Here is a 13,082-nt window from a genome sequence, read left to right on the forward strand (position 1 = left end):
CAACAGTTTCAGTACTTCCATCCAGCCACTCCAATACACTGTAAACTAAAAAGGGATATCTATGTAATGTATAGGAATAATCTCCAGGATAACCTCTCATATCTGTTTCAGTCACTGAAACTTTATTTTGTATTATTTCCCTTTTCCCCATTTTGGTCTAGAAGACTTTCTCAGTCGGGTCCTGGGTCATCCCAGGATTTCTGACCCACATTGCCAGGGAGAGTTACATCCCTGGGAGTCATGTCCCATGTAGAAGGGAGGGCAATGAGTTCACCTACCAAGTTGACTTAGAGAGAAAGGCCACATCTGAGCAACAAAAGAGGTTCTCTAGGGTGACTCTTAGGCCTAATGTTAAGTAAGTTTAGCCTATCCTTTGCAGGATAAGTTTCATAGGGGCAAACCTCAAGATTGAGGGCCCATACTATTGATTTGGTTGTCTCCACTGCTTGTGAGAGTATCAGAAATTTTTCAAAGGGGGAAGTTGACTATTTTCTCCTTTCTCCCCAGTCCCTCAAGGGAACTTAGCAAATACTTCTTTATTCACTGCCCAAATTACTTTAGGATATACCAGGGCATCACACTAACATGGACAAACCAACAAAATCTCATTCCCTGTTCAAGATTCCATGTACTTATACTGTTCAACTAAATCGACTGCACAAGTTATATTAGGAAATGCACTATCCAAAACATAAATTTTGCATCAAATAAACATCTCTCACTTTGGTCTCACATAGAAGTTGATGTTTTAAAATATAGACAGTATCATCCTTTACCCTGTATTCTGATTTACCTTTGTCCTATCCAGATCAGCTTCATTCATATCTTTACTCAAAGTCTGATCACTTTTTTAGCTTTTTAAACAGTTCCTGTATTGGGTACTGCCGACTGTCATAGCTTCAGAGCTCTAACTCTGAGTCTCAGTTGTCACATAAATACCCGAAGTTCCTCAGTCAGGTTACATACAAACATCTCAGTATCTCAGAATTTAAAAATAGCAGTTATAACTCCTGAATATTTGTGATTGCTGTAAGAGCTTATAATCTAGGACCTTTCCAGTAGGCCCCAACCTGATAACCCATGTTTTCAACCAGTTCACCAGGTTTTTATGTTTTAGTTAGTACATATGATTGAGGCATGTTAATATTTGTCTTTTTGTTCCTGACACTTCAGCATACAGTCCTTAAGGGTCATACACCTTGTTACATGCTTCACAAATTCATTCCTGAGTCATTGTACCCTTAAGCCACCTCCATCCATTGCAGATTGGCTATAAACACCAGTGTGCAAATGTCCATTCCTGTCCCCACACTCAGTTCCTCCAGGTATTTACTGAGCAAAGGGGTTTCAGAATCACTACTACCACACGGCCCTCCAAAGGGCTGCACCTCTCAGTTTCCCTACCTGCAGTGGGTTGTTGGAATTTTGATTATTTATGGGTTGAATCTCTAGATAGAATTGACATCTTAATGACATTTAATCTTCTTATCCATGAACACAAAATGTCTTTCCACCTATTTAGGTCTTCTTTGATTTCTTTTAGCAATGTTTTATAGTTTTCTGTGTACAGGTCTTTTACATCCATGGTTAAGTTTATTCCTAGATACTTGATTATTTTTGTTGCTATTGTGAGTGGAATTTTTTTCTTAATTACCCCCTCAATTAGGTCTTTACTAGTGTATAGAAACATTACTGATTTTTGCACATTTATCTTGTATCCTGCCACTTTGTTGAATTTGTTTATTAGCTCAAGTAGATTTGTCGTAGATTTTCTCAGGATTTTCCAAATATATGATGTCATCTGCAAATAATTAGAGTTTTACTTCTTCTTTTCCCCCAGTTTTGATGCTTTTTATTTCTTTTTCTTGCCTAATTGCCCTAGATAGAACTTTTAGCACAATGTTGAATAATAGTGCCTATAGTGGACATCCTTGTCTCATTCTCAATCTTAGGGGGAAGGCTTTCAGTCTCTCACCATTGAGTATGATGCTGGCTGTAAGTTTTTCACATATACCCTTTATCATATTGAAGAAGTGATATGATCAGAGGCCCTCACTCTTCGCAGTTGGTATGTATCCTTCCCATCCACATTTTAATATATTTTTCACATATGTATGTGTCTATAAACATACAATATTGTGTTATGCATTTTTATTTTTATTTTTTTAGTTTACACAAGTGATTCCATATTGTACATATCCTTTTGCAGCCTGGCTTCATAAGAGCTATTGTGGGGATTTATACCTGTTGATCCACCCAAGTCTAGTTCATTGACACTTAATGTTCTAGTCTTTCATTATGTGATTATGTCAGGTGTCAACAGTGGTTGATTCCCATGTCTGAAGATCTCATTATGCCGGATTTCTTTAAAGTTTTGAAAAGACTGAAAATGAAAAATAAATTATGTATTTGAGAGACACAGTGTTATTCTTCACTGAATCGATGGGGTGAGGTGAGACATGTTTCTTGCTTGGAAAAACATTAAAATTTGCCATTATTTTGATTTGGTTCCTGTTATGACTATTTATGTTGGGACTTAAATAATACTGATATGGTATTTTTTAAGCATTTACCAATGTGGGGCATGGATTTTTAAAAAGTTGTGAACACTAGAGTAAGAACTTAGAAAATAGCAACTTAGGTAAAGCTGTGTTTGACTGTCTCCCTCTGAACATAAAATAAGTATTGTGAGCACCCACCTCAGGAGTAAATCCTCAACCCCAGGCTTCCACTCTAGGGAAGTTAAAATTGATAAAATTAAGATCTCTTAGAGAGTCACCCCCCAGAGAACCTCTTATGTTGCTCAGATGTGGCCTCTCTCTTGGCCCACATGGCAAGCAAACTTACTGCCCTTCCCCTCTCTACATGTGAAATGACTCTCAGGGATGTAGACCTTCCTGGCAGAAATCCTAAAATGAACTGAGACTCAGCATCAAGGGATTGAGAAAACCCCTGAAATGAGCTGAGACTCAGCATCAGGGAATTGAGAAAACCTTCTCGACCAAAAGGGGGAAGAGAGAAATGAGACAAAATATAGTGTCAGTGGCTAAGAGATTTCAAGCAGTCGATAGGTTGTCCTGGAGGTTATTCTTACGCATTATATAGATTTCCCCTTTTTAGTTTAAGGTACATTAGAGTAGCTAGAGGGAAATGCTTGAAACTGTAGAGCTGTGTTCCAGTAGCCATGTTTCTTGAAGATGATTGTATAATATTGCTTTCTCAATGTGACTGTGTGATTGTAAAAACCTTGTGTCTGATGCTCCTTTTATCTATGGTATGGACAGATGAGTAAAAAATATGGATAAATAATAGGAGGAACAAGTGTTGAAATAAATTGAGTAGATTGAAATACTAGTGATCAGTGGAAGGGAACGGTAAGGGGTATAGGAAAAAAATAGGGGGAACAAAGGTTAAAATATATTGGGTAGATGGAAATACTAGCGGTCAGTGAGGGGGAGGGTAAGGGGTATGGTATGTATGAGGTTTTTCTTTTTTCTTTTTATTTCTTTTTCTGGAGTGATGAAATGTTCTAAGAAAAGATCATGGTGATGCATGTACAATTATGTGATGATACTGTGAGCCATGGATTGTACACCAAGTATGAGGTGTTTGTATGTTAAGAATGTTCACGTTTTATGTTGTTTTGTTTTGTCAATAAAAGTTTTTTTTTTAATTAAGATCTCTTAGAAGACAAAGAGTTGAGGGAAAAACAATACACATCTCACTAAATATTCCATGCCATAGCAAATAAAAAGCTCTAAAGTTCCATTTCTTTACCCCATAAAAGAAGTCATATTCATTGATGTGGAAAAGACAAACTTCAGTGGGTGTCCAACTCTCCATCTTAATCTCTGCTGTGGCCACTTAACGGCCTGCATGTGCCTTGGGGGGGAAGCTGCTTAGTGCCTGTTTGCCTCCATTTAGTCATCTATAAAAGAAGAGTTAGCTGGTGCCTGGGGCATTCATGTCCGTGAACCTCTGTTGATTACTAAAGAAACATTGCTGGAAAGATATTATCTGAGGGAAATTCTCTGGTGTTAACCCATTTAAAGTTTTAAAAATTTTCAAACCAGCTCCTGCAGGTTTGCAATTTGATGTTTTTTGTTTGTTTGTTTTTTTGTTTTTACATTGGTATTCTCCTTTAAAAGTCTCTGCAAATTCTCATGTAATCACTAGATCTTTTCACAAAAGTGATCACCTTCCCTAAGAGAAGTGTCTTTTAGGGAAAGAGCCTAAACCAAGCCATGTCTGCAGGATCTTCAAAAGGGAGCACTGGTTTCTGTCCAGCGTGCGTTGTGAAATGCAGCTAAACCAAATTGCATGATATGATGTATTGTTTTTTTACATCTAAGATTATCACAAAACTGGCTGACAAAGGATTCCTTTCTTAAAAATCTGTTTGCCATTGACCACCCTATCACTTAGTTGCTACAGTTTGCAACCCAGCTCTCTTGGACAGACACCTGTGCCTGGTGGCTGATGCTAGAAGTATTTGATGCTGTGTCTTTACCTACTTAAATTTTTTCTCCTATAAGCAACATGTGCGTACCTGTTGTTCAGCCCCTTCTTTTTCCCTCTATACTTTAACCATTCAGTCATTCTTAACATCAAGAGTCTATTACAGACACAGGGTAGTCCCCTTTTTCTTTCTTTTTGAACTCTTATTCACTCTAGGAAAATGCTTCTCTTTTCATTCATTTCATTCAATAGATATTCATTAAATGATATGACTTAGAAAACAGCTCTAATCAAGGCTGAGTATAATAGTAGATTCAGTAAGATAGAAGCTTCTCTATTTACTGATAAGAGGTTAGTGAAAGACTCACTCAGAAGGAAGTCCATTGTTACCAAGATAGGTTTCTGTTTGTAGGCCATGGATGCATTCCTATCAAATACGAGTGTCAGTTCTTTCAAACCAAGCAAGCTGATCAAGTGTTCCAAAATGGACCAACTTCCTCTACACTGAAAACTTTAAAAAATTGAACTTCCCTCTTTGACAAGCTTTATCAGGAACTCCTAACCTACCTTTTCCTTCACTTTTTGGGCAGATGTGAACTGGCTTTGAATCATCGTAGATATGGAAGTTTTATCACACTTCCCACTACCTCTTTGTTGTGAGGGTTAATGAAGTAATATATGTACATTGTCTAGGCGTATAAAAAATAATGAAGGATGCTGCTAGTAATACCACTAGAGCATAAGCTCCATGTGGCAGAAGTTTTACTTCATTTCTATATCCCAAGCAAATATTTTTCTTTACTGCTGTATCCTGGCACATCATAAATGCTCAGTAAATATTAAAAAGATGTATAGATGTGCCTTATTGTCACATATCACAGAACTTGCAGAATTCCACCAGAAAAAAAAAGTAGAAAAGCCAAGTTCCAGTACGGAAAGGGTTTTAAATTATGGAGTGAATGCTTCACAATTTGAAGCACATCTACCAAGTAAGAACACTCATATTGCAAGACCTGCTCCCTGTTTCCCCCTATTGATATGTTCTCAGTATCACCCAGTACCCTTCCTGCTCCATCCTCCTCTCCCCTGACTTGTACCCCCTTTTGCATTTCTCTTTCTCTGCCCCTAGAATCGCTTAACAACAGGTCTATTCTTGAATAGTATGTCTGGATGGATCTCTCTACTCCATTTTCTTTCCTCTGGAGTCTCTCCCTTAATCACATGGCATAGATTTTTTTAAGTACATATACATATTAAATATACATATTTAATAACCTTTTTTGGTTCTGTTCTTAATTCTAAAAATAATTAAATAGAGCCCCTGCCCCCGGGGCAAGAATCACACTCCTAAAGTTACTTTTACCTTTGCAAAGCATTATGGTTTATATTTCCTTTGTGATTGGTTCCTTAATAGACAGGCAAGAAGATTTCCACTCCTGATTCAGGCTTTCATATCTAATCTGATTCCTTCTTGTAACACTTTGACTTTTGGAAGTAACCTTTGGTTATCTTCTTTAAGCAAAACAATTCTGACTATTGCTGCTTTTCACTATTAATATAATTCATTTCTTTAATTGCTTTTGTTCTCATCTGATAGCCTCTTCAAAGAATGCATGATTTTTCAACTGACTAGATGCAAAGATCCTCTTCTTAGAAATTGTCTTTATCATTGTAAAAGTATTTGAGTGGTATAGTTCTGTATGCAGTTCTCAATATCTTACTGCATAGCTCATTTAATACATATACACATGTAAATGTATCTTTGTGGGTTTTGTTTGTTTGTTTATTTTAAGTCATATTTGTTAGGGGTGAATGGGCCCACAAGAGATAATATTTAGACATTTCACCAAAGTTAAAAGCCCTTAAATTACATGGCTTTGAGAAATCAAAACTGGTTGCCAGTGACAAGTACTAAACAACAATCCCAGGCCTTCAGATTTCAGATTGTGTCTGCTTTCTCCTGTGTTCTTTTCCCCTTTGTTTCTTGACAGGTAACTTACCCTTTATTTGCCTTACCTTCTCACCAGCTCTCTATTCCCTACCTAAAAATTAATTCAAATCAAAAGTAAAAGCCATGTCAACCTTCAGTTTTTATTCCCCTTTAAAAAGCTATAAATAAATAAACAAATCAATCTCTTGGTTCCATTTTTTCAGAAATTAAAAAAGAAGAAAATGACTTATTACATGTTACTTCAGTAACTTTTTACAGACCTGTTCCCACTAGAGGGCATTCTTTCCCTCTGCTTTTAGTTTTTAGTTCATAGCCTTTATATATTTTACAGACTTGCGTTGCTGAGAGAGGGGTTGCCAGATACTAACTTTTCTTTTCATTTAGGTGCTACCTGTGTTAGTGTCAGAATGAAAGTTAAACTATTTTCGCTTCTCTTGGTAGGTGAACCTCAGCAGATGGGGAATCACAAATCTCACACTGTGATCTCATATTCTGATTTTTGCTAGTTAACATTTTACTTCTTTATGTCACCATATGTCTAAAGCTAGATTATTCAAGGAAGGGTGGCATGTTTCATTATTTAGTTATCTCAGTTTTCTGCAGGGTATATAATGGAATAAATGAAACCTAAGCACCCGCTTATTCCGGTGGATCTCAGTGCTATCTGTGGTTCCTCAGTCTTGTCTTTCAAAAATTTATTTCTTCTGACATAATATTGTCATGACATACTTTTCTGTTAGAACTTTCATATCTTAAATATATCTTGAATCTCATCAGAAGCAACTTCAATCTTCCTGTCAGGGAATTGATAGTTTTACATGTGCCATGTATATATTCTGTTTCAGATTTCCCTGAACCTTGTGGCAGCACATAGAACCACTGGTGTGAACAAAGGAACTGTAGCTGATGTGTTTTCTCCAATAGAAACTGTAGATTACCTGTAGGTGACACTAAGGGAGCACACGTTGTCAAACTATTACAAAATGGCACAGATTCTGGCAGAAATACTTAGAAGGGACTCTGTTTTGAGTGGGGAACCTGGGGTCCTGTTCAAAGCTAAAGATTTAGGGATTCTGAGTAAGTGTTGTGTGTTGGGGACAGGGCTGCTGATATTGAGAAACTGCAGCAAAGTTCATGCATGATTCTGTGCTTTTAAGTAGTGATTTAGAGCTACCTTCAATTCAGAAATGATATGGAGTCATCTATAAAATTAGATATTTGAGTTAAGCTTATGAAAACATTAGAAGAAATTAAAGGGCAGAGCTAGGTCAAGCAAAACAATGAGAAGGGGATAGCAGGGTATAAGGGAAACTATTTGTTCTAAAATATTTTTTACTTTCCTGGCTTGTTCTTCATTCTATGCTAATCATTTAAAAAAACACATCCTTCATAAGGTACTGGCCATCATAGAAGAATCTTCCTTATGAGAACCTATTGAGAACCTACCTAGCATAATGTTTGATGGTATGGCTTTAAATATATGATATTTAGTGTTTCAAATAATGATCTTGAATCATAAAAGTTGCTCAGTATCTTTCAATGTTTAAGAAGCTAGAAAGCATATTTTAAACATAGTACATCAAAAACAGTTAATATCTTTTAATAGAACAAACAAACAAACAACACCGGTTCTTAAAGGACTAACAGTTACTGAATGCCAGCTGGGTAGTAGGTGAAGGTAAGACCATACCTCCTTCCATGAATCACGGGTGTTCAGATGTAGGCAGCTTTGAATTAAATCAGGAAAGTGGAGCCAGCAAGAGGTACAAGTGTCATTGGCACCTTTTTACTGAAAATGATACAGTGTTCAGTGAAATCACAGTCTACTGTTGCCCTGTTTTACTCATTTAAACTTATCAGTAGGAATTTCCATCACAGAAAGAAGAAGCACACCAAAAAGCTCCTGTGTTCAGAGCTGGATTTATCTTCCTGGCACCTTTTTAACACAGTTTTCACTGTGTTTGGCAAGGTTATCATAACGAGCCACATTAAACTTTCATTTGTGAATCGAACTAGATATTTACCCCTTATACTGTTTTCAGTATTAGGCTTAAAGCATTGTGCTGGGAAGCTATTTTGGAGAAGGTTTTTTCCTCAAATTTCACTTTTTCAGTGAGACTTTCTCTGCCCATGTAATCCTTCCCTGCTTTATTTTCTCCATAGTATTTACCTTCTGACCTGCTGTATGACTTCATTGTTTTGTTCCTGTGTCTCTTTACCCACTCAGATGTTAGCTCAGTGGAGACAGGGTTTTGTCTGTGTTGTGGTAAGCCCAGCACTTCTATTATAATAGGCACGCTAGCGATATTGTTGAAAAATTGCTGCCTTGGTACCATCATTGCCTCTCAGTGTAACTTGGTAGAATGACAGGACAACTTTGGAAACCTCAAAGATCCTGAAGGCTATCTTGAGGATGAATTTAAAAGGTAATGTATATTACTGATGAGAGCAAAGTATATACTAAGGAAATTTGATGACCTAACTTCACTGTATTTGAATATAATATTGAGCTAATATTAAGGTTAGTGCCTTAAAATTTTAGGACTTCCTTGTCTCTTTTTTTCCTCATCTTATTCTCAGAGCAAAGTTAACAAAGAAATTGAGCAATGATTTGCCTAAAAACTCATAGTCATGGGTAGGAGTCATATATTCTTTTTTGTTAAATAACAGGAGTCCCATATTCTTTTTTGTTAAATATAAGTGTATTCATTTAATATTTATGGAGATGCTGCAATCTGTCAAAACTAAGCTAGTTTTCTACTTTGAACTGACTGCCTACAGGTTGTTTTAAACAACCCCAGCTTTGGTTTCTTCTTTTGTTTTTCTTGGATAGGGAGGAGGAGATGTATAAAAACCTTGAGTGGCTATATAAGAATATTTCTAAAATAAATACAAGATAAAAGAAAAATGGTGCCACAGATACCCTCCTCCAGATTTAAGAATGTTTACCTCTTAGGGCTCCAAGTGTTCCACAGTATTCTCCTTCTGGCTGTCCTCATCTTCCAGAGGGAACCATGAACAAAAATTTTAATCATAATTCCCTTGCTTTCCTTTACAGTTTTACCACATATTTGATTTCTTAAACAAAATTTTGATTGAAAGTGGGGTGGGGGGCTATGCATGGGCCAGGAATCGAACCCTGGTCTCCTACATGGGAAATACTGGTTTTGAATTTTGTATTATATGCATTTTTAATAAACTTTTGGTTTTGATGTAATTTCAAACTATAGGATAGTTACAAAAATCGTACAAAAACCCATATAGAAAACTCTAGCATACCCCTACCCTGATATGCAGATTCACCAATTTTTTTTGCCACATTTAAGTATCATTCTGTCTCTCCATCTGTCTGTTTTACAAGCATTTGAACTTCCATACTTCCATACATTCCATATGGAATACTTCCATATACTTTTCCTAAGAACAAGGGTATTCACTTTTGTAACCACCTTAAGTATAGCTACCAAGATTGGGAAATTTACCATTGATTTAAAGCTTAGAGTCTATATTCCAATTTATGCATATATCCCAATAATATCCTTTTAGAGCATTTTCTCCTTCATTATTAGATCCATTTGAGGTCCAGGTATTGTATTTAGGTGTTATTGTCTGTTTATTCTCTCCTCTCTCTTTGCTCCCTCTATTTTTTGATTGTGTAAACATATCTACAGCATGAACTTCACTGTCCCAACCATTCCCAAACTTACCATTCACTAAATTAATCACATTGACAGCGTTTTCCTGCCCTCACCAAAGTCTGTTACCCTGAACCCATTATGCAGTAATTCCTATGTCTCCTCTCTCCAACCTGTAGTCTGCTTTCTGCCTATGAATTTGCATATTCTAGCTATTTCATATAAGTGGAATCCTACAATATCTGTTCTCTGTGTCTAACTTAATTCACTCAGCATGATGCCATCAAGGCTCATCAATGTTGTACAGAATTTCATTCCTCTTTATAGAGTGAAGTAATATTCCATTGTGTATTGTGATGGTTAGGTTCTGGTGTCAACTTGGCCAAGTGATGATGCTCAGTTGTCCAGGTAAAGGATCTCCAGGTAAATAAGCCAGGACTGGGGCTAACCGATACACTGCTTTTATACAGAGTTGAAGGGTTGCCCCTGTAGGCACAGGCAGCCTCTTGGATGCAAGGTTTGGCCAGGGGATTGCTGGCTCGATTTGGACCCTGCCTTTCTATTGTCTTGCCTGGGATGTACTCTCACCTAACCCAATCTCAACTACCTCCAGCATCCACAGCCTCCATGAAGCCACTCCCAAATACTCTCGCTCACAGCATTCTCCAACACCCTCCCTTAATTCTGAGTTTCTAATGCATCAATGTTAAGTACCAGGCAGCTAGCATTTAATTACATGATGCCTGGCATTCACTATTACTTGTTGTCAGTCTGTCTTTCTGACTAGATTGAAGATATCTTGAGGGTATTGATTGGTTCATATTTTATATGTCTCCCAAGGTGCCTTATATCTGGGCTCCTTGCAGAGAACAAAGTCAATTAAAAAGAATTCTAGGTCCCCCTAAGATCAGGAACAAGACAAGGATGTCCATTATCACCACTATTATTCAACATCGTGTTGAAGGTTCTAGCCAGAGCAATTAGACAAGAAAAAGAAATACAAGGCATCAAAATTGGAAAGGAAGAAGTAAAACTATCGCTGTTTGCAGATGATATGATACTATACGTCGAAAACCCGGAAAAATCCACAACAAAACTACTAGAGCTAGTAAATGAGTACAGCAAAGTAGCAGGTTACAAGATCAACATTCAAAAATCTGTAGCATTTCTATAATTTCGTTCAGATGACTGCAGAACCTGGAAAAGCTGTTGCTGCTATTGATGCATAACATACTGCTATTGGTCTTTTTATATAAATATATATATATATATATATACATATAAAAAAATTCTAGGGCATCTAAGCTGAAGGAATCCTAAGATTCTCTCGTTTGCTCACATATTGTGCCCATTTTGCAGATGAGGACATTGACAGCCAAAGGTGAGAATTGATCTGCTCAAGTTCATGCGATGAGAACCTGGTCTAGTCCATTCTTCTGGCTGCCAATGCTGTCCTCTATTTCCCTCAAATACTTAGGATGAATCTGGCCCTGGCACGATGGCACCTGACCAACAAAGAGAAAAGTATAACAAATAAGGTATCAGTGACTGAAAGAGTTCAAATAGAGTCGAGAGGCTACTCTGCAGGTCACTTTTATGCAAGCTTTCAGTAATATATTTCTGCCTATCATAACTTGCCAAACCCCAAACAAAACCATTCCAGCCGATCCTAAAGAACACCTAGGGCATTATGTAAGATTCTACAAAGGTTCCATGCACTAGGGTAACTTTCCAGAAACCTACAACCTCCAAATAGGTCCCTGGACAAGATAAGTCCTGAAACCTAGAGGGGCACATCTCTCCAGAACATCAACTAGACCCATCTCCCTACCCCATCAACGTGAAAAAGTTAGAATGGGCATAGCCCAAATATCCCTGAAGAGTGGGAGACAGATCAAAGGTGATGGTGGAGTTATACAGAGAAGGTAGGGTTTAACAAACAAGTATGGTTGCTGAATCATTATATTGATATTTCTTTAATCTCAAGTATCTTAGAGCAGCAAGAAGTAAAAACCTAAAATTGTGGAATTGTAATCCATACCGAACTCTAAAATCTGTTCTCCAGTTAATGTGGTAACTTTAAAATTTTTTGCTTTTTTGTATGTTATTTTTCACAAAAAAAGAAAAGAAAAGCAAATTATGATTTAAAAAAAAAATTTATTCCTTCTAGCCTCCAGTGTCCTGGAGCAACTAGAAAGAAAAATCTGAGATGACAGTATAGTAGCTCATGACACACTCTGGGATCTGTCCTGTAACTACTTGTTGAAGAGTGCTTTGAAGACTGCTTTTTTCTTTCTTTGCTTTGTATGTGTCATATTATACGGTAAATTTTTTTATTGCAACTTCATATACAAATAACTGAATGTTCTCAGAAATAACTTTTTATTAAAAAGCATCAAATTAGTTTGAAATTGATCTGTATGATTGAACAATTCAAATTTTAAATTGTTGGAATGGCCTTATTACCATCTAAAATTCTGTTCATATTTCTGTGTTCTTGTATTTCATAATATTTAAACTTTGTAATCACGTTATAAAATTTTTACATGAAAAATAAAATCATGAAATTAAAAAAAATCAGTTATCCATTAGTTGTATGGGTTTGTTTTTGAACTCTGAATTGTTTCATTGGTCTGTATGTCTGTCCTTGTGCCCATACCGCATTGTTTTGATTACTATAGTTTTGTAACAGTGAGTTTCGAAATAAGGAAAGTAAGTCCTCCAACTTAGTCTTTTTGAAGATAGTTTTGGCTGTTTGGGCCTCTTATTCATCTGTATGAATTTCATTTCTATGAAGAAGGCTGTTGGAATTTTGTTTGGGATTGTGTTAAATCTATAAATTGTTTTGAGTGCTGTTGATATCTTAATGATATTAGTTGTTCTGATTCATGAGCATGAAACATCTTCCCATAGGTTTGGTCTTCTTTAATTCTTTTCAGAAAACTGGCATGGTTTTTCTCAATACCAGTTTTTTACATCTTTGGCTAAATTTATTTCTAGATATTTTATTCTTTCATTTGCTATTATAAGTAGAGTGG

The 13,082-nt window shown here is 36.6% G+C and overlaps 1 protein-coding gene across 6 annotated transcripts in view; it reads left to right on the forward strand.

The window, feature by feature from the left end:
• KCMF1 (potassium channel modulatory factor 1) overlaps positions 1–13,082 on the forward strand; it is a 191,692-nt gene that overhangs the window by 119,706 nt on the left and 58,904 nt on the right. The window contains exon 2 of one of the 6 annotated variants that reach the window (XM_077134759.1): positions 1,953–2,068. The exons of the other annotated variants lie outside the window; for them this stretch is intronic. The gene's annotated coding sequence lies outside the window, so the exon portion shown is untranslated. The remainder of the gene's footprint in view (positions 1–1,952; positions 2,069–13,082) is intronic. 6 annotated transcript variants of the gene reach the window in all.

Source organism: Tamandua tetradactyla, chromosome 17 (assembly GCF_023851605.1).
Source record: "Tamandua tetradactyla isolate mTamTet1 chromosome 17, mTamTet1.pri, whole genome shotgun sequence".
In the NCBI taxonomy this organism is placed as follows: Eukaryota; Metazoa; Chordata; class Mammalia; order Pilosa; family Myrmecophagidae; genus Tamandua; species Tamandua tetradactyla.